This window comes from Myotis brandtii, unplaced genomic scaffold (assembly GCF_000412655.1).
Source record: "Myotis brandtii unplaced genomic scaffold, ASM41265v1 scaffold752, whole genome shotgun sequence".
NCBI classification, from domain to species: domain Eukaryota; kingdom Metazoa; phylum Chordata; class Mammalia; order Chiroptera; family Vespertilionidae; genus Myotis; species Myotis brandtii.
In genome coordinates this window covers 574,619-595,291 of record NW_005370999.1, presented here as the reverse complement: position 1 = coordinate 595,291, position 20,673 = coordinate 574,619, and the positions used below count along the sequence as shown (strand labels likewise).

Below are 20,673 nucleotides of genomic sequence, written 5' to 3'. Positions count from 1 at the left end.
TGAAAAAAAGAGTGATCTCACTTACTGTCCACTGTAAAGACTTACGGGTGGCTATGCTCAGGATTCTCTTCTGTAATGAAACACATTGCTTGTGCAGTTATCATTAGGCCCTCCCTTCATTGCCATGTGAGAATTGAAGCTTGGAAACTGGTGCAAAATGATGTTTTTTGGGTTACTGCTATTGCTTTGGCTCTAACCTGGGATTCATATGCCTCTACAAGCGTCTATGTATATCATGATACCAGGCTAAATTGTTTGTAAGTAGGTTAAAATTTAAGATCATTCACAGTTCTTAATAGTATTTATCTGGTAGTCTATGAGCAATCAATACCTTTTGTTTCTATGTGGTAGTATCTATCTCCCATTTTTAACTATTTGTATAACATTATGTCATGTTGTGTATTGTATAGACCACACCATGTTAAAATGAAATTCTAAATTCTATGGTACTGTATAAATATCTACCACTCTTTATTTTTTCTGTCTTTTAAAAATTAACCTTGACTCTTTGTTTTATTTACTATATTCTTGAAAAAAACATAAAAGTAAACATTTGTGTTTTATTTAATTTTAGAAAGTATTGTGTTAGAGATGTGTTCCCACAAAAAATACAAAGATGTTTGGTGTGATAATGAAAAATCAGTCTCTGTTACATAGCAAATTCACTTCAAAATACATAAGTTGAAATATACCACAAACTAAATTGTTGTTATAGTAGTTCTTCATAGCTTTGTGAGGCATAGATATTTAAATAATTACATTGACTGTAACACCTCTCCCTGGTTTTTATGAATTGGGGAATAATTCTAAATTAGGGTTAAAATAATTAACTCAGGATTATTTGGAGGAACAAAACTAAGTTTGTGGCAGTTCCAAACACTATTTCTTCTCCTTTAGTCTCCTATTATCTTCCACTAGAGTCTACATTCTTAATAATTTTGCTATATAACAACAGATTCTTGAGAGAAAGTAGCTGGGAATATGAACTTTAATCTAGGTGTATGGAGGTTTATGAGTACAAGTCTGTCTTTTTTTAATATACTTTTATTCATTTTTTACAGAGAGGAAGGGAGAGGGATAGAGAATTAGAAACATTGATGAGAGAGAAACATCAATCAGCTGCCTCCTGCACACCTCCTACTGGGTATATGCCTGCAACCAAGGTACATGCCCTTGACCGGAATTGAACCTGAGACCCTTGAGTCCACAGGCCAACGCTCTATCCACTGAGCCAAACCGGTTAGGGCAAGTCTGTCCTTTTTTACTAACTGTGTTTCCTTGGGTAAATGTCTCAACTTCTCTCAGCAGCAGTTTAAAGCATATATGTTAGAGGCACCTCTCACCAACACCAGAGAGATGTTACCAGACAGCCCCCTGAGTCAGTGGGAGAGGATATTCCCAACCTTGATCCTTATTTTCTAATATAAATGAATTTATGCAAGAGACCTTGACTGTGTTGTGAAAAGCCAATTTATTAAAACATGCACTTTACTAAAAAAGCAAAGCAGACAAACCTACACATATGGTTTATGAAATGCAGACAGGCTTTCAGTTAATCTGAGAGCAGGTTTGTTGCGGGGCATCCAAGACATTATACACCGTCTTGTCTGTTGGTTTCAAAATTTCTCTGCTGGAGAGATCAAGATGGAAGCTGGCAGGACAGCAGGGAGAGAGAGGGTGTGAGTGAGGCAGGGAGGGAAAGGGGTATTTGTGGACATGTGTGGTTTGTGCATGTGTGAGTGAGGGACAGTTCGATCTCACAAGAGTCTCGGGGGCTGGCAGACCAGGCTCTCCTGGACAGGGAGCCCCTGCCACCGCTGCAGGCACTCTCCTTGCTGCAGGACTCATGCACAGAGCCCACACCATCTTGAAGTGGAGAGCAGCCTCCACTAGGAGCCCAGCCTCACCACCACCTTGGACATTGCGTGGGACCCTGAAGCCACTCTGGCCAAAATCTTGCTGCCTCACACAAAGACCCACAGACCCCAGGACATCTGCCTCCTGGATGCCAGCTCCTGGGCCCCTTAGGTGCGTGTCTCCAGCAGCAGAAACCACGATTTCCCTCTCCCTGGCTGCCAGCTTCTAGACATCTCGGTTGTCCTGCTCCAGCAGCAGGCCTTGAGAGCCCACCTACCCTGCTGATGGCTCCTGAACCCCTCAGTGAGCTTCTGGGTGTACACCTCTCCAAACAAGGGCTCTCGGATCCAGCAGAAGATCCCGCCACTTCCCCCTCCCTGGCTGCCGGCTTCTGGACACCTAGCTGAGCTGCTGAGGGCTAGCCTTGCCAGCCAAGGATGTGCTGTTCCAGCCATAGACTCTGAAATACCCACATCCCCAGCTGCTAGCTCCTGGACCACCTCGTGATTCACAGAGTGAAGCCACCCTGGCCAGAATCCCACTGCCTCATCTGCAGACTCTGGGACACCTGCTCCCCCAACCTTGTCATGGGATCTGAGACCCTCGCAGTGATTAGCAGAGTGACACTACCCCAGCAAGAGTCATGCTACACTGGCCAGAGTCACACTACCTCAGCCTCAGGACCCGAGATGCCTTCCTTCCAGGCCGTGGACTCCAGGATCTCACAGTGAGCACACACTAGTGAGACCTTAGGCAACTCTTGCTACAAGAGCTGGAACCATGAGCACATCCACAGAAGTTTGCATGATGAAGCCAGGGGTAAGTCATATTGTCAGACAACCTGTGACTAGACTTCATCCACGAACGAAGAACTAACATTCAAGACACAACTATATCAGGAGAACCCAAACAGTTCAAGTAGGGGGCTCCACTAGAACACCATGCTCAGGAGACCTGAGAGACTGCACTACTGGGTCTCTCAAATCACCAACTACATAGGAGCACCCTCAAAAGAACATCGGTAGCATAGCAGTTGGATCTAAGACGTAGAAATAAATTAAAACGAGACAGCAAAATGGAGAGACAAAGAAACAATCCCCAAAGGAAAGCAAAAGAGGAATCGCCAGAAAAGGAATTAAATAAAATGGAGGCAAGTAATTTGTCAGAGGAAGAATTCAGAGTAATGTTTATAAGGATGCTCAAATGTCTGTATGACAAATACATACAACTCAATAAGAATTATGAGGGGCTGAATGAGAATTTCACCAACATGAAAAAGAATCAAGATGAAATGAAAAATGACATAGCAGCAATAAAGAACATAATGGAAGGCTTCAACAGCAGAGTAGAAGAAGCTGAGGACCGAGTTGTTGAGTTAGAAGACAAAGTAGAAAAAAAAAAAAAACACCCAAGCTGAGCACCAACTGGAGAAAATAATTAAAAAACAGGAGGAGAGTCTAAAGGAGCTTTGGGACAACCTAAAACAAAACAACATCCGTATAATTGGGATACCAGAAGGAGAGGAAGCTGAGCAAGAATAGAAAACCTGTTTGAAGAAATAATGACAGAAAACTTCCCAGACTTGGGGAAGAAAAAAAGTCACCCAAATCCAAAAAGCACAGATATCCCAAGCAGGATGAAGCTAAAAAGACCCCACTATTGCCAATCATAATTAAACTGGCAAATGTAAAAGACAAAGAAAGAATCTTAAAGGCTGTCAGAGAGAGACAGAAAGTTACCTTCAAGATATATCCCATTAAACTATCAACTGATTTCTCAACAGAAACAGGTTAGGCCAGAAGGGAATGGAATGAATTATACAAAGTGATGCAAAGTAAGGTACTGAACCCAAGAATACTCAATCTATCAAGGCTATCATTCAAAATTGAAGGTGAAATCAGGAGCTTCCCAGACAAAAAAAAAAAAAAAAAGGCTAAGGGGGCTAAGGGTGTTTACTACCACCAAGCCAGCAATGCAAGAAATGCTAAGGGGACTACTGTAAAAAAGAAATAGTAATGGAGAAAGGTAAACAGGCACAAAGAACACAGATGGTAACAAACAAGTAGCTCTCAATAATAACCTTAAATGTAAATAGATTAAATGCTTCAATCAAAAGACATAGGGTAGCCAAATAGATAAGAATACATGACCCATATATCTGCTGTGTACAAGATACCCACCTCAGAACAAAGGACTCACACAGACTGAAAGTGAAGGGATGGAAAAAAAAATTCTTCAGGCAAATGAAATTAGAAAAAAAATCTGGGGTAGCAATATTTATATCTGACAAAATAGACATTAAAATGAAGGCCATAACAAGATATAATGAAGGCCACTACATAATACTAAAGGGATCAATACAATAAGAGTATATAACTCTGGTAAACATATATGCACCCAATATAGGAGCATCAAAATACATTAAAAAAAAAACTTCTGGAAGATATCAAGGGAGACATCAACAGCAATACAATCATAGTAGGGGACTTTAATACTACATTGACATCACTGGATAAGTCTTCTGGACAAAAAATCAATATGGAAACAGGAATCCTAAATGACTTACTAGATCAGATGGAACTAAGTGACATCTTCAGATCACTTCACCCAAAGCTACAGAATATACATTCTTCTTAAGTTCACATGGAGCAATTTTTTTCATTGTTTGAAGTATTACATTTGTCTTTGTTTTCCCCCATCAACCCCTCCCCTGTCACTCCCACCTTCCAGGACAAGCCCCCATCGCCCCAGTGTCCGTGTCCATTGGTTATGCTCATATGCATGCATACAAGTCCTTTGGTTGATCTCTTACCTCCTCTACCCCACCACCCTTAACTACCTTTCCTCTGAGGTTTGATGGTCTGTTTGGTGTTTCTCTGTCTCTGGATATATTTTTGTTCATCAATTTATGTTGTTCATTATATTCCACAAATGAGTGAGGTCATGTGATATTTATCTTTCTCTGACTGGCTTACTTCATTTAGCATTAAATTTTCCAGTTCAATCCATGCTGTTGCAAATGGTAAAAGTTCCTTCCTTTTTATAGCAATGTATCATTCCATTGTGTAGATGTATCACTGTTTTTTAATCCACTCATCTGCTGATGGGCACTTAGGCTGTTTTTAAATCTTAGCTATTGTAAATTGTGCTGTTATGAGCATAGGGGTGCATATGTCCTTTCTGTTTGGTGTTTCTGTTTTCTTGGGATAAAATCCTAGAAATGGAATCACTGGGTGAAATGGGAGTTCCATTTTTAGTTTTCTGAGGAAACTCCATACTGTTCTCCACAATGGCTGCACCAGTCTGCATTCCCACCAGCAATACATGAGGGTTCCTTTATCGCCACATCCTCGCCAGCACTTGTCATTTGTTGATTTGTTGATGATAGCTGTTCTGACAGATGTGAGATGGTACCTCATTACTGTTTTGATTTGCAGCTCTAGGATGATTAGTGAGTGGGCTTTCTTGTTGTTTTGTCTATGATTTATTTTGCTGTGCAGAAGCTTTTCATTTTGATGTAGTCCCATTTGTTTATTTTCTCCTTAGTTTCCTTTGCCCTAGAAGCTGTATCACATGTTCTCACTCATATGTGGAATATAATGACCAACATAAACTGCTTAACAAAAATAGACCCAGAGACATAGAAACATGAAACTGACTGTCAACCTCAGAGGGAAGGCAGGGAAGGGTGGAGAGGGGGCAGAGGGAGAGATCCACTAATGAACGCAAATGCATATACCCATAACCCAAGGATACAGAGGTGGGTGGTGAAGGCTTGTGGGGCAGAGGGGAAGAGGGCAATGGGGGATAAAAAGGGACATATGTAATACTTCAAACAATAAAGACTTATTTAAAAAACACACACACAAAACAACAAAAACCTCTGCTGAATGTTTTGGTGCAGATTAACTCTCAAGGTCACTTTTTACTTTGTTGTGGCCTTCCCAGAATTTATGGGAAGCACATGGCAACTTTATTTGGCCAAGCCTTGAGACCGCTGGCTGCTCTGCTTAGGGAGTAACACTACCCATTTTTCATTTCTTCTCCCTTTCTGCTTTGTGTCCCTAAGAAGGTTTTTAACCATTTGCTATGTGTCCTTGGCTGGGGAAGACAATGGCTTGTTAGTTACAACCTGGCTGACAATCGCCCACACTGTTTGGCCTTGTTTTAATTTTCTGGTCTCTGTTTTTCTATTCTTACAGCCCTGGAATCCTGTAACAGATAGATTTAGAACCCATGGCCAATCCTTCTAACCAAATTGTGCTAGGAGGGTTCTGCCATCTAAGCTGGGACTTGCACGTGGCAATGAGAGGACTGTGCCCTCTCCTCAGTCCAAGGCCTGAACCTGTCCAAAACACTGTAGTAGCGCCCCATAAGGGCCTATCCGGGCTTTCCTTCCCTGGACTGCAGGCAGCTGGCCCCACCCCTGCCACTGCCACTGTTTGCCATCTGTGCAGCGCTGCCTCCCCCTTCCCTGCCACTGGTGGCCTCCCTCTGTAGGCAACAGGCATGGGGTTTGATGGCTTGGCTGGCCTTGGCCTCCCTCTTTCTTTGCTGGGGGGTGGGGTCAGCCCTGCGAGGAGCCGTCTGCCTAACTGATAGCCCCTAATAGCTCGCCTGCCTACATGATCACCCCTAACGGCTCGCCTGCCTACCTGATCACCCCTAACCACTCTTCCTGCTTGCCTGATTGCCCCTAACCACTTGCTTGGGGTGGAGGCAGCCCGACAAGGGGTTGTGGTGGTTCTGGAGATTGCCCCTAACCACTTGCTTGGGGGTGGAGCCAGCCCGACAAGGGGCTGTGGTGGTTCTGGTCTCTGGTCATTCTGGTCATTATGCTTATGATGGCTGGCCTTTTATTATATAGGATGTCTTGAAATTCATTCTTGAAAATGCCATCAATTTTCAAGATTTTTTGCCATCAATCTGTCATAATTTTTGTATTCTTTCTTCTAAATCCTGCATCCTGAAATTTTCTAATTCACTCCATTTTTATGGCCACTATCATAGTTCATATCAAGATTATTTATCATCTGAATTATTTTGTAGCCTTCAGGGCAAGTTTCTCTTCTTCAAATATAGCTTCCCTTTCAATCTTCACTCTGTGATGGAGGATGAGGCATATTTCTAAAACATAATGACTTTTTAGCATTCTCATACTTAAGGCTTTTCATAGTTTCCTATTCTTAGATGAGACCAGCTTCCTGGGCATATGATATGAGCAATTTCACAGGGACCATTTCTTAGAATGGACCCATACTTGGTTTGATGTTCTGCTCTGCCATCTTGAAGTTCTTAAAATTTTTTATTGAGAAGCCCCATTTTCTCATATTGTACTGGCCCCACAAATTATGGAGCCAGTCCTGATCTTTGATAAAATTTTCCTATCTTAATATAGCTGATAGGATTTATATGAGTAGGTCCCTTTATCCTCTCATATTCACTTTTTGTCTAAAACCACATAAACATAAACACATATGCACACACGTGTACACATACACATGTACTACTCAAACATTTCTACTCTGTCTCCGACTCTTTTTTTAAATATTTTTTATTTATTTCAGAGAGGAAGGGAGAGTAAAAGAGAGATAGAAACATCAATGATGAGAGAAAATCATTGATTGGCTGCCTTCTACATGCCCTAAACTGGAGATCGAGCCCACAACCCAGGCCTGTGCCCTTGACTGGAATTGAACCCAAGACCCTTTGGTCTACAGGCCAACACTCTATCCACTGAACCAAACCAGCTAGAGCTGTCTCCAACTCTTTATTAAACTACTATTCAGTCTGTAGATCTCTGTTTCAGCATTACTTTTTCTGAGAAGCCTTGCCACACATTATTGCATGGCTCATCCAATTGGAAGCGTACTGCTACTTCCCTCCTAGGGCACTTAACTTGCCTCATTGTGTCCCCCAGAGGATGCTAACATGTTCATGTCTCTTTTCACTACTTTATCCATAGTGTAGTAGACAGGTTTCATTGAATTTTGGTTATTTATATGTAGGACTTAATTGTTAATAGTAAACAGACAGTAATTTTCATTTTTCCAACAGAACTAAAAATAAAAATGCTAAAACTCTCTACTTCATATGGACCTGTACCAGCAAATAAAATATAGTTATTATATTCCTATTAATCATATTTGCACATTTAGCAAAATTCAGAGACACATTAGCATCTTGAGTTTACTTCTGCAATTATGTCAAGAAAATAAAATACATTTTAAATCAGAGTGAAAATCCTTAAAACTACATTATTAATCATTTATTACTCTCTTTTTTTACTTTTACAGGAGTAATGTTTTATATTTATTCAAATATTATTATTATTCTGAGAAAACAAATCGATTGCTAGTTAAACCCTATAATGACGGTCAAAAGAAGTGAAAAAAAAAATGAAAGTAAATTTTCCTGTCTTACTATGATTGTCAAAACAGCCCTTATTTGCTCCTTGTAAATAAAAGACAGTGGGAGAAATGCTATTAGCATAAAACCTAGAGGAAATATTTCCTAAGGTGATTGTTATTTTTATTAATGAAATAGAAACATGGTATGGAAAGGCATTGAATTGTGACCTATGCAAATGTTGATAGTGGATCAGGGTGGGAAATGCTTCTCCACCATAATTTTGTCCTAATAATTGTCCTCAGAGACATTGGCAGTAGGCTGGCCCTGCACTGGCTACAGAATTGCCAGGGATCAGTGTAATAGAGTGAAACGCTCCCTCTCTCCATGACCTTCAGGCTATAGCTCCTGCTTTGATACGCTAATTAGAGAAATTCTGCTAGAGGCTTGAGTAGCCCCTGTGTCAGGAAAAGATTGGGAAATATTCATGAAGAACAGAAGACTCCAAAAGTGAACTCAGATCACTGGGGGTCAACAGACCAACCAGGGACAAAGAAATTTAGAAATTTCCAGATTTGCCCTGGATCCTTTTTCAGACCTGGCAGACTACAGTCCCCATACACCTCTTATCTCACCCATCCTCTTCTCCCTTGATATACAAGAAACTTCTTTTATATCAAGCTTTCTTAAGATAGATTTAATAATTAGTTCTCTCCTCTTCTCAAGCTAGGCCTTGTTGATCAATAAGCCTTTCTTTGCTTCAAACTCTAGTCTATCAAATATTGGTCTTTCTTTTGAAGCATTAGACTCATGAACCTTGCACCTGTAACATCAGGACTTTATACCATCATGCACTGAATGATGATCATCACTCTCATGAAGCAATGTTTACTAAGAATCCACTATGCTCAAGGTACTAAGGAATTGCAATAGGTAAGAATCAATACAGTAATCTTAATTAACTTAAAATTTTATTTTAAATTGTATTAAAGAAGAGCTCAGGACCTTATTCCATATTTTAGAAATGAAAACATAATTGTGCTTTCTCAAGGCTTCTCATTTATCTTTTCTGCAAAGTGGTTTTGCCATATGTCTACCTATCTCCATTAACTTAAAACATTTATCATATATTTAAACAAGTAAGCAGGAAAATTAAGTTAAATGAAAATTTACAGATATTATGAGCTTTAGTGATACTAATGCAAAATAATGAAAAATAAAACCAATCTATAATAATAAAAGTGTAATATGCTAATTAGACCAGACAGCCGAATGACCTTCTGGACATCATTCCAGATGTCCTTCCGAACTAAGTCGCAGTGGTGGGCGCCAAGGCAGAGGTGGTTAGGGGTGATCAGGCAGGCAGGCAAGTAGTTAGGGGTGATCAGGCAGGCAGACGAGTGGTTAGGGGAGATCAGGCAGGCAGGGGAGTGGTTAGGGGCAATCAGGCAGGCAGGCAGAGTGGTTAGGGGTTATCAGGCAGGTGAGCAAGTGGTTAAAGGTGATAAGGCAGGCATACCAAGTGGTTAGGGGAGATCAGGCAGGAAGGCAGGCAAGGCAGGCAGAGTGGTTAGGGGTTATCAGGCAGGTGAGAAAATTGTTAAAGGTGATCAGGCAGGCATGCCAAGTGGTTAGGGGAGATCAGGCAGGCAGGCAGGCAAGCAAGCAATTAGGAGCCAGTGGTCCAAGATTACGAGAGGGATGTCCGACTGCTGGTTTAGGCCCAATCCCAGGTCTAAACCGGCAGTCAGACATCCCCCGAGGTGTCCCGGATTGTGAAAGGATGCAGGGAGGGCTGAGGTACCCCCTAACCCCCCATGGATGAATTTTGTGCATTGGGCATCTAGTTGCAAAATAATGCAGTTAGAAAAGCAAGAAAATCATGTGATTATATAACTAGCACCCAGGAAGAAAGGATTTGCATGCTGGGCAAAGATATGGCACCAGAACAAAAAAGAGGTGTTTTCCCTACCCCTATTACATAATCTTATTTGGGTCCAACTTGAGGGTGGGGAACATTGCCAGCCAGATCCAGATAATGATCATTAGAGAAGCAGTGACAAGTGATAACAGAAACTCATTTTTCCCTTCCAAGATCTATCTGCTAAAACAAAGCTGTCAGTCAGCCTTCGGAAATCTTTGCCCATGTGCACATGTCATTATTCTCTTGGTGCATAATCAGATGTCATTAACAACTCCACAGTCTTCTCTATTTATACAGAGACAAGAGTGTTTCCCTGTTAGGAGAAAATCTAAGTATTTTGCTATGCCTTAGTCAAATAAAATGGAAATTATTTCTGGGATCTTCTTTATGCTTTATAGCATCCAGTGTGAAATCTAGGTTCCCCCTCCATGTTATGACACGTTTTTCAATTTGTCTGAATAAGTCTGTGCCTTAGAAAATGGAAGGCTGATTAGCCAGGCAATAGATCATGCCTTAACCTGTGTTCACTTTTACCATTTATTTTCAATGCCGTTTTACCCTTGACTATAAAAGCTCACTATTTGCTGAATGTTTTGCCTCAAAGTTAAAAAAAAGAATTAAAAAATTATCTCAAGTATCTCAAAAGTCTATTGATTCTTCAAGGATGCTCTGGTTTTTCAAATTAGAGACTGAGTGGTTAATAAATGGTTGGAGAGTTGGTTTCCTGTTCTCTTCAAAAGCAAGGTTAGTATGCTATTCTAATTAGTAATAAATAACTTAGAAGTTGTTAGACATAGGATAGGCACTCCGGATATACAGAATTTAAAATATGTATAACCAGGGCATATCAGGATTAATATGATAGCTTTTATTCTCTTGATGACCACAGCGATGGTCACACAAGTGCCAGTCCTTCTACTGGGCACACTGTAGGATTGCACTCACACTCCTGTTTGAGTTAGCTATGTTCAGATGACTTGCTTCAGTTTATGAAATGTGGGCAGAAGTGACATGTCACCTTTTAACTGGAAACCTGAAGAACCATTGTAAGGTGTGTTGCATTTATTTCTCTGTTCATTAACTACCATTATAATCCTGAATGGAAGAGATAGGATCTCTTCCAGCCTTGAGGGCCTTCAATTAACAGAACCTCCCTCCGGCCAATACATCAAACATAAGGATGGATGAAAAATAAATACTTGGTGTCATTAGTTATGAGGTGTGTGGATTAGTTACTTCAGTGTAATGCAGCTATCCCAAACTACATTAACTGAGATCAAAACTCAATCTAAATCAATGAATAAAAGTTAATGAGAAGATTGAATAGTGAGTTAACTAATGGTTGGAGGGTCAATTTCCTGCTCTTAGAAGAGCAGGAAGGAGATAAATGTTCTAAACAAAATGGGGTATCATAAGCAAAGTGACAGATTTTGAAATCCATCACTGGGGTAGAAAACACAAGATTAGTGACTCAGGTTTTATAAAACAGCAGAAAATCTCTCCTCAGAGAGTAGGCTTTTATACATATGTTGAAGACAAGGAACAGGAATGGTGAAGTTTTTGTTTTTTTTTTAACATATTTTATTGATTTTTTTACAGAGAGGAAGGGAGAGGGATAGAGAGTTAGAAACATCAATGAAAGAGAAACATCGATCAGCTGCCTCCTGCACACTCCCCACTGGGGATGTGCCCGCAACCAAGGTACATGCCCTTGACCAGAATCGAACCTTGGACCCTTGAGTCCGCAGGCCGATGCTCTATCCACTGAGCCAAAACCGTTTAGGGCATGGTGAAGTTTTTGAGGGAATGAATGATGAAGCAAATATCAAGCATGTATTGGAAAGAATCAGATTCTCCTTTTCCTAGAGAACACACATTCCCTGGAAATCTCTGTGTTACCCTCCCTACTCCTTTCCAAAGACTCTGGCAATTACAATCAGCCCAGGATTCCTCAAACCCAGTTTTGACCTGTTAGAAAATCTGCATTTTTCTTTTGATGCCTTTCACAGCCTACATGTACTTTTAAAAATGGGCAGGAAAATTAAACCAGATAAAATGTATAGATCATTACTGAAACTAGTAGTATGGGACCAATTGAAAATAATGAAAATAAGATTGAATCTTAATAGGATAGAAGTTATATTATTATTAGAGGCCCGGTGCATGAAATTCATGCCAGGGGGGGTGGGGGAGGTGTGTCCCTCAGCCCAGCCTGTACCTTCTCCAATCTGGGATCCCTCTCACAATCCAGGACTACTGGCTCCCAACTGCTCGCCTGCCTGCCTGCCTGCCTGCCTGCCTGATTGCCCCTAACTGCTTCTGCCTTCCAGCCCGATCACCCCCAAACCACTCCCCTGCCAGCCTGATCGATGCCTAACCCCTCCCCTGCTGGCCCAATTGTCCCTATCTGCCCTCCCCTGCCAGCCTGGTCATCTCTAACTGCCCTCCCCTGCTGGCCCAATTGTCCCTATCTGCCCTCCCCTGCCAGCCTGGTCATCTCTAACTGCCCTCCCCTGCTGGCCCAATTGTCCCTATCTGCCCTCCCCTGCCAGCCTGGTCATCTCTAACTGCCCTCCCCTGCTGGCCTGGTCACCCCTAACTGTCCTCCCTGCAGGTCTGGTCCCCCCCACTGTCCTCCCCTGCAGGCCTGGTCCCTCCCCTGCTGGCCATCTTGTGATCATATGGGGGCGGCCATCTTGTGTGTTGGAGTGATGGTCAGTTTGCATATTACCTCTTTATTATATAGGATATTTAATTTTAAGTTAAATGTTTTAAAAATATTATATTTGAATAGTAAATATTGCTGATGGAATTTTGTTTGTTTCCAAACTGAAGTTATATTTGAAATGTAAAAGTAATCGTCTTGAGAAATAAAGCAAAAGGATACTCAGTGCTCTGTCCCTACTAGTCAGCCAGCCTATCCAAGCACCTGGTAATATTCAATACAAAAGTGCTGATAGAATTTTACAGTAGTTTAGTGTTAGGTTACATAGAGAGTCTCAGTGTGTGATCTGTTCTGGGTTTACACCTTTATTGAGCATGAACAAGCAGTCTTGACCATAGCCAAAGCCTTTAGACCCAAAGTTCTTTGTAAAGCATCCTTTACAATTGAATTTATCCTTTTTTCTCAGAGTTGTTGATTCAAAACTCTTCCCTAACTTGGCACAATGGAGATAGTTTTTGTGCCAGGGCATTCCAGCTCTAATTACCTTCTGGGCAGCATATATGGAATCCCCACACCTGGAACAGTTCTCAGCAGCTTCCTATTGCTGAGCAAATTTAGAATTATCTGGATTGGTTGTGAGGTTGAACAATCTCTGGTTTGATGCCCAGTCTCTCACCACTATCTGCATTATGCATGTGGGCACTTCAGGTAACCATAGCCTTTGGCCCAAGTGCCTTTCCATAGCAGGATTTGCAGTAGATCATGAATTGCCACTGTCGTGCTGAGATTTCCCTACAAACCATGCACAGAAAGCAGCAGTGGTGGAAGCTTCTCCTGTCACAGTGTACTTTTCTACCTAGTACCAGGTGTTCACACAGGCCCCAGGCTATTTCCACTTCCCCAGGCATTTGGAGTGTGAGGTAGGACAAAGCACAGTGGGCAGAGCTAGGGTGGAAGGAGTGCTTGGGGACTCAGGGAGCCCAGGGAAGTTTTACAATTTTGGATACAAACACCCATATTTCATGTAATGAAACTTTTAGAGTTGCTATCAAAGCATTCTCCTACAGAAGCTTTATATTTTTTTCTAATCAATATTATCTCAATAGTGATTGATTTATGCATTTAATTACTGAACATTAGACCTTAAAAAGGCACAGATTATTTTCAATTTCACAGTTATTTGAAACTGTTCTTATTCCTTAAGAGCCATCATTTATGGTTTAATAATATGCATGTTCAAGTATTTTTCTTTAGATTCTTAAAAAAAATAATAACTTTATTGGGAAAAAGTTTAACCAACATGTGAAAACTAATTCAGTAACCAAAATTCAAAATAACAGTCACATTTCATTGCCTGTTTTTTCTATAGTTATTATGGAAATAAATGGACTATAAATAATTAGGCTTGTGGAGTATAAATCTAAACTTGTCAGGCTTAGCTAGTTAGAAACTATTTTTTGGTATTTCTATTAGTCATGAAAGATATGCAGAATTTCTTCCATTACACTTTTAAATAGCTGAACATTTCTATATATGCATATTCCCTAGGGATATTTGAAACAGAAATTCCCCCCAAAAAATTAAGTGTCAGATTGTCTGGAAGCATAAACACAAGGGGAAATTTTTTACCTTTAGCTATGTTAATGCAAATCTGGCCACAGTCATGAATATATTATTTTTATTATTCTGTGTCTGAGATTGCTACATCAGAAACTGGATTTGAGTCCCTTTATCCTGTGGATATAACACATTACATATGTACCAGAGAGCACATCATTTTTTTTTCTGATATTACAAAATATAGCTGGTGGCCTATTTTATAATAGAATCTAAAAATTCTCTCCAACTCTGAAATGATTGTACCACTAACAAGCTATTATTCCAATGTAAACCAGAGTAGTGCTTGAAGCTACTGAACCTGGTATACTCCCTCTCTAGGGTTATCGGATCAAACAAGATGACTAGATTGATCAGTGAGCTTAGTGAACCACTGTCTAATTCCAGAAAGCAACCTTATGTCTCATGAAATTGATGAGTTGTTTCTCACTTTTGATGGAATTAAAGAGTCAGGTTAAAATTGCATAGGCAAAGTTAATTTTTAAAAAAAAATATATTTTTGTTGGTTTCAGAGAGGAAGGGAGAGGGAGAGAGAGATAGAAGCAGCAATGATGAGAGAAAATCATTGATTGGCTGCCTCCTGCATGCTCCCTACTGGGGATCAAGCTTGAGACCTAGGAATGTGTCCTGACCTGGAATCAAATTGTGACTTCTTGATTCATAGGTCAATGCTCAATCACTGAGCCATACAGGCCTGGCCAAAGTTCAAATTTACCAGACTTTATCCAGGACCCTTTTTAGATGGCCGTATTTCCCATATGTATGTATTTGGATGCGTGGCGTGGTGTGTGTGTGTGTGTGTGTGTGTGTGTGTGTGTGTGTGTGTTTAGAAGGTGTAGAACTTAGATATTTGTTACATTATCACATATTTATGTTTGCTTAATTTATCCACTCAAAATGTAGAAGCCATATATACCAACTAAACATTAATTGCAAGAAATGTAATGTCTTTGTGTTTTCATTTAAAATTAAACACAAGAAGAGAATTTGAAACTGGCTTCATTAATACTTTAGCTTATATTCACAATGCTGATATACATACCAAAAGTATTATTTTTTCCTGTCATATATTTTTACTTGTTTCCATAAACTCTCAGATTAATTGTAGATATATACATACTGGACAATCTGTAAATAAAATGTGTTTAACTTATCTAGGAGTTGATCTTGAAGGAAAGAGATTACAAATCATAATAATCAAAGTGCTGGGTCCAGGTACATAAAGATAGCTAATTTTTACTGAGTAGATACAGAGGCCAGGCACAGTCCAAGTGTTATACATAAATTGTTCCATTTAGTCCTCTCAACAGCCCTATGATATATGCACTGTTACTATTATTTGCACATGAGGGAAGTAAGTCTTAGAGATCTTAAGTCCTTACTTTTAACTGCATAACTTGTGTTCTTTTTTTTTGAGTTTTATTGGGAAATAATTGACATACATCACTGTATAAGTTTAAGATCTATAACATGATAGTTTAATTCACATATATTGTGAAATGATTACCACAATAGGTTTAGTTAACATTCACCATCTCTTACAGATACAAGAAAAAAGAACAAAAATTCCCTTCTGATGCATAACTTGTGTTCTTATATAACATGCTGTAACATAACAATGTGTGATTTTCCTCAATGTGAAGGTTTCCTGAATTGTAAGACTATGTTTATGTAATCACCAATGTGATTAACACTAATCATACATACAATTGAAGACTGGACTGTCCATTGTTGCTACCAGTGCACCTTTGGTTGTAACACTTATAGAATGAATGTGATCCCTTGACCAAAAGGCAAAAGAAGAATGTTGTGGAGAGGTATGGGAAGAGGCCTAACAGCATTTCCTGTTTATCATATGACTACACTTGAAACATTAGATAATAGAGTATTTAAAGAATCAGAGCTGATAGGTCAGCCCATTTGTTTACACAAGGTGCTCTTATTCTTTTTGGATATAAATTAGCCCAATCATGTTAAGTATCATGCACTGAGTGTAGAGTTGGATAATGATCTCCATCAAATGAGTGCAGAGGGTACACTTCACTCTCAGTGCCTTCTGTTCCAGCTGTTTTTACTTATCTTACTTTTCGTAATTGGGTTACAATTAGGCTGTAAATGAGACTTTAACATGGGAATTGGAGTTTTCAACAAAGGGGTTTACTTTTATTGTTCTGTGGTTCTTAACTTTCAGAGGCCCATTTCTTGCTCTATGTTAATCAAAAAAATGTTACAGAGTGTTTAAGATAAGCTTATGGCATACAAAGAATAACCTATTTACATTTCCACAGATCTAATAATGTGGCTGCAAAAAGAGCACTGTTTGGGAAAATTCTTCCATTCATTTAGGGCATTAGAAAAGGCTTATTCTAAAATTATTTCAATATCTTATATTTGTTTGTGACTTTGTCTCCAGGCCTGACTTCACTTACTAATATTGTTACTGAAGACAGTCAGTCAGAGGGGCAGGCCACGTGAGGGCTGTTCAGAGGACACAGGCTCTCTGGGATCTAAGGGTGCTCTGCAGACTCCAATTTGTTGCTCCGGTGGTGTGCTGTGTCCAGAGGTTGGCTGAGGGCTACAGCATCTCTAGACTTCCTGATGGTGGATCCTGCATCCCCACCTGCACTGACCCTGAGGGAGCACCAGAGAGCCTCCCCAATTGGCCAAGATGGCACAGGGGAAGGTTCTTACACTGTGTGCAGCCAATAGCTAGAAAGATGAATGCACAGAGCCTGAACATGCCAAAAGCTAGCAAGATAATTGGATAGAAAAAAAAAAGCCATCTCCTCCCTATCCCTATAAAAACCACAGCTTGAGCAGGAAAAAGAAATTGTCCCTGAGACAAAAGTCCATCATTCTCTCTGGTTGTAGCACCTGAATAAAAACCTATTTTCTTTTGTGCAAGTACCTGTCTCAAGTTGTGGCAGGCCAGTGAGCCCACTTGGCCGGTTATAATATGAAAGCTATCAGCTAGACAAGGTTTGAATTATAATGGTAAAAGTGAAGTCTAAGCCCTTGCATGTGGGAGCTTGATGTAAATGCAGTATTTCAGACCAGTTTCCATCTTATTCAAGTAGAATCTTCATTTTAGCAAGTAATTTTTATGCACATTATAGTTTGAGAAATCCTGTTAGAGACTAATTAAAGCAACAAATCAAATGCAATTCCAAATTTAAAAAATAATTCTTTGTCTCATCACACATTCTTATCATACATACATTAAGAAAGTATGAAAGCTTAACTAAGTAGTCAAATGACATTTAAATTTTTAATGAAATTACTACTTTAGATTTAAAAAATAGGTTAGAAGATTTTAAAAGCATTATGTAAGAAAAGCCAGAACCAAAGTTGGAAGTGTTTTATGTTGGTTTTTTAGGCTGTTATTCTCCACAGAAGCTAGACACTCCAATTTTCTTATCCTCCATGGGTCAGTGGTGCTGTAAATTTGAAGACTGATGTAAGGCTCTAGAGTCAGTGGAAAATGTTTCATTCCATCCACAATTTTCCTTACTATGTTTCTTATTTATTTTAGTAATTGTAGACCTCTCATTTGTTATTTAACTTCACTTTATCCAATTAAGTATACTTTATCATTAAAAAAATCATCTATTATATATTTTCAAAAATCCTGTTTCAGATTAACAGATTTCTAAAAATTGGCTGTGCAACTCTTTATTTGAGTGTCATTTGTTGCCAAGCATTGATGTAAATGTGACTTAGCTGTCATCCTATGAGAAGGATGACACATCTGTGAAGCTTTTCTTCCTGTTGGTGGTCCTTGTGCTATTGATTTGAGGTGGGGGTTTTTTGTTTGTTTTTTGTTTGTTTTTTTGTTTGTTTTTAGGGAGAATTATAAACAACATGTGTAATTACTTTGGAAACAAAAAGTCCCAAATAATGCCTGAACCCAAAAGATACATAAAAATGGCCAAAAATAATTTTAAATAGTAGATCATTTGCAGTTTTCCCCTCATAATATGGGTTCTTTCAGCCAGACAGTAAATTACAAACTATATTAAATCATGTTAAGGCAGATGATCAATCTGGTTGCAGTTTTAACTATTCCTGGGAAAGTAATACTGTTGGAGCGCTTCCTTCCAGCTGGTCCAGGAAAGGGCAGTCCAGGAATTGGCAGGTGGGAGCTGGGCCCTGCCAGTCTTGTCACTGCTTGTTCTGCTGGCCCTCTGTGACTAAAGCAGATATGAACCCTAGCCCTTGTTTACATCACTGATGCACACCCACTGCCCGTGGACTGACTCCTTCCACAGTGTCACCTTGTTATCTCCACCCCAGATGGCCTGGATGTTGGCTGTGATGGACTGGCTTATGTGCCACACAACATCATTGAACTTGCACAGTACTTGGGAGACTACGCATTGCTTGAGGCATTGTCACAGATCCAAATGAACACATGACCACCTGGGAACAGCTGGCGATTGTGCTGGTGGGTAGACCAATGGCAGGGGCCTAGGCCATGTCTGGAGCCCAGTTACTGTGTGCTTCCAGCTTCTGTTTCTCCTTCCACTGGCCATCCTCTTCTTCCTTCCACAGCTTGATGAGGTTGTCACAGCAACCTGAGGCCAATTTCTTACTGTAGTTGGGTTTCTGTCCTGATGGCTGGTCTATGAGGCTTCCGGGTACAACAGCAGGGGCCCAGCTGAGGCATTGAAGCCAATAGTGTGAACATTATCTTCATCACTTCCCATTGGCCCTCCCCGGTGCAGGTCAGCAGGGAGATGGCCCCATCTGAACTTCCACAGGCCAGGATTAGGGCGTAGTCCTGGGGGGCCCAGCAAACAGAATTTACTGAGGAGTCGTGTCCTGTGTGCTCGTGCGTCTTCTCCCAGGTTTTGTTTTCCTCTTTCCAGAAAATGACTTTCCGGTCATAGGAGCAGGATGCCAGGATATTGCCATACATGGGATGGGCCCAGGCCACTTGCCACACTGGTGCCTCATGACCCAAGAGGTACGTGATGAGATTCTGCCCTCCGTTGCATACATACAAGATTTTGACGGACCTGTCTGATGAGCAGGTTGTCAGGCGGGTGCCATAGTAGTCCGTCTGGGTATCGTGAATCATGTCCTCATGGGAGGTGTCCACAGTGTTAATTACTGACACCATGGCTGCTGCGGCTGCGGCTCCCAGCCTCGGATGTGGCAGCTCCCTGTGGCGCCTCCCACAGCTCACCTGTGTCATTATTGTTCTTCACCTGTCTCTTTGCTGTCCTGAGACTTGAAAATGTTCTCTATAAGTTTCATCTGTACTTCTTTTTTAGACTACTCAGTTCTTGGCTGAGGAGGGGTTTTATAATTTTCGTAACTGATTTCATGGCTAGGAATGGTACTATTTGAAACAAGTTCTTAGAGGGACAATTTACTCAAGCTTAATGACTATGACTGCTGCAATTTACTATGCACTTCACTTTACCCACATTATAACCAGCACTCAGAATATCTGTATATCCCAGCTTTTCTTCCTCGTCCTGCACAGTCATCACCAAGTATTACCTGTCCAAAGAGCTCAAGGACACAGGGGCTGGGTTCCTTGCTGCTTCCATAATTGTTATAGTACCCTAATACATCTCCTGATCTATGGCTGTATCCTGAGATAATGAAAGGATTGCCATCTTTTGCATTTTGTTAAGTCAGCAAACACTGGTTCCTTAAATTGCTGGCCAAGTATGTCCTTCCATGTTTTCCTTCCTTCTCTTCATTGAAAGAAGTCTATATATTCCTGACCAACTCAATCCCTTTCACGTACTGGTGTAGGAGATCACACAGGACATTTCTCCAAGTGGATGGATTTCTGTGGCCTTCTGTACTATTTACTGCCTAAGCACCATTTTTTGGATGGGGATCTTTTTTGTGCATTTGCATATCATCCTATCATCAGAGAATATGGCAACATGTGTGTTTTTTGTTCCTTGCTAGATTGTGCCTTTGTAGATTACCTAGCAATTAGAAGTTCTTTTGTAGAGTGTCCCCTCCCTGGTAGCTGTTCTTTTCATTGTGAGAACTCTCTTTGTGCTGACTCTGGATGGGTTATTTCTATTTATTGATGGATCTATTGTATGCTATGAACACATTTACATTTTTGGTGCTAGCATCATCATGCAATCTGGTCCTCACACTATTTAATGTTATTTGCAATAATAAATGCTAAATAAATATAGATACACTAATGCCTTCCTTGTTTCTCTGATGCTTTAGTTCCTTACCAGAATTTTAGAAAACTGCCAAAAATATAAGATTAAACCTGGGT

The 20,673-nt window shown here is 40.3% G+C and overlaps 1 pseudogene; it reads right to left on the bottom strand.

Moving 5' to 3' along the window:
- Positions 1-18,572: 18,572 nt before the first annotated feature.
- On the bottom strand, positions 18,573-19,593 carry LOC102243530 (annotated as a pseudogene).
- Between the last annotated feature and the right edge of the window lie 1,080 nt (positions 19,594-20,673).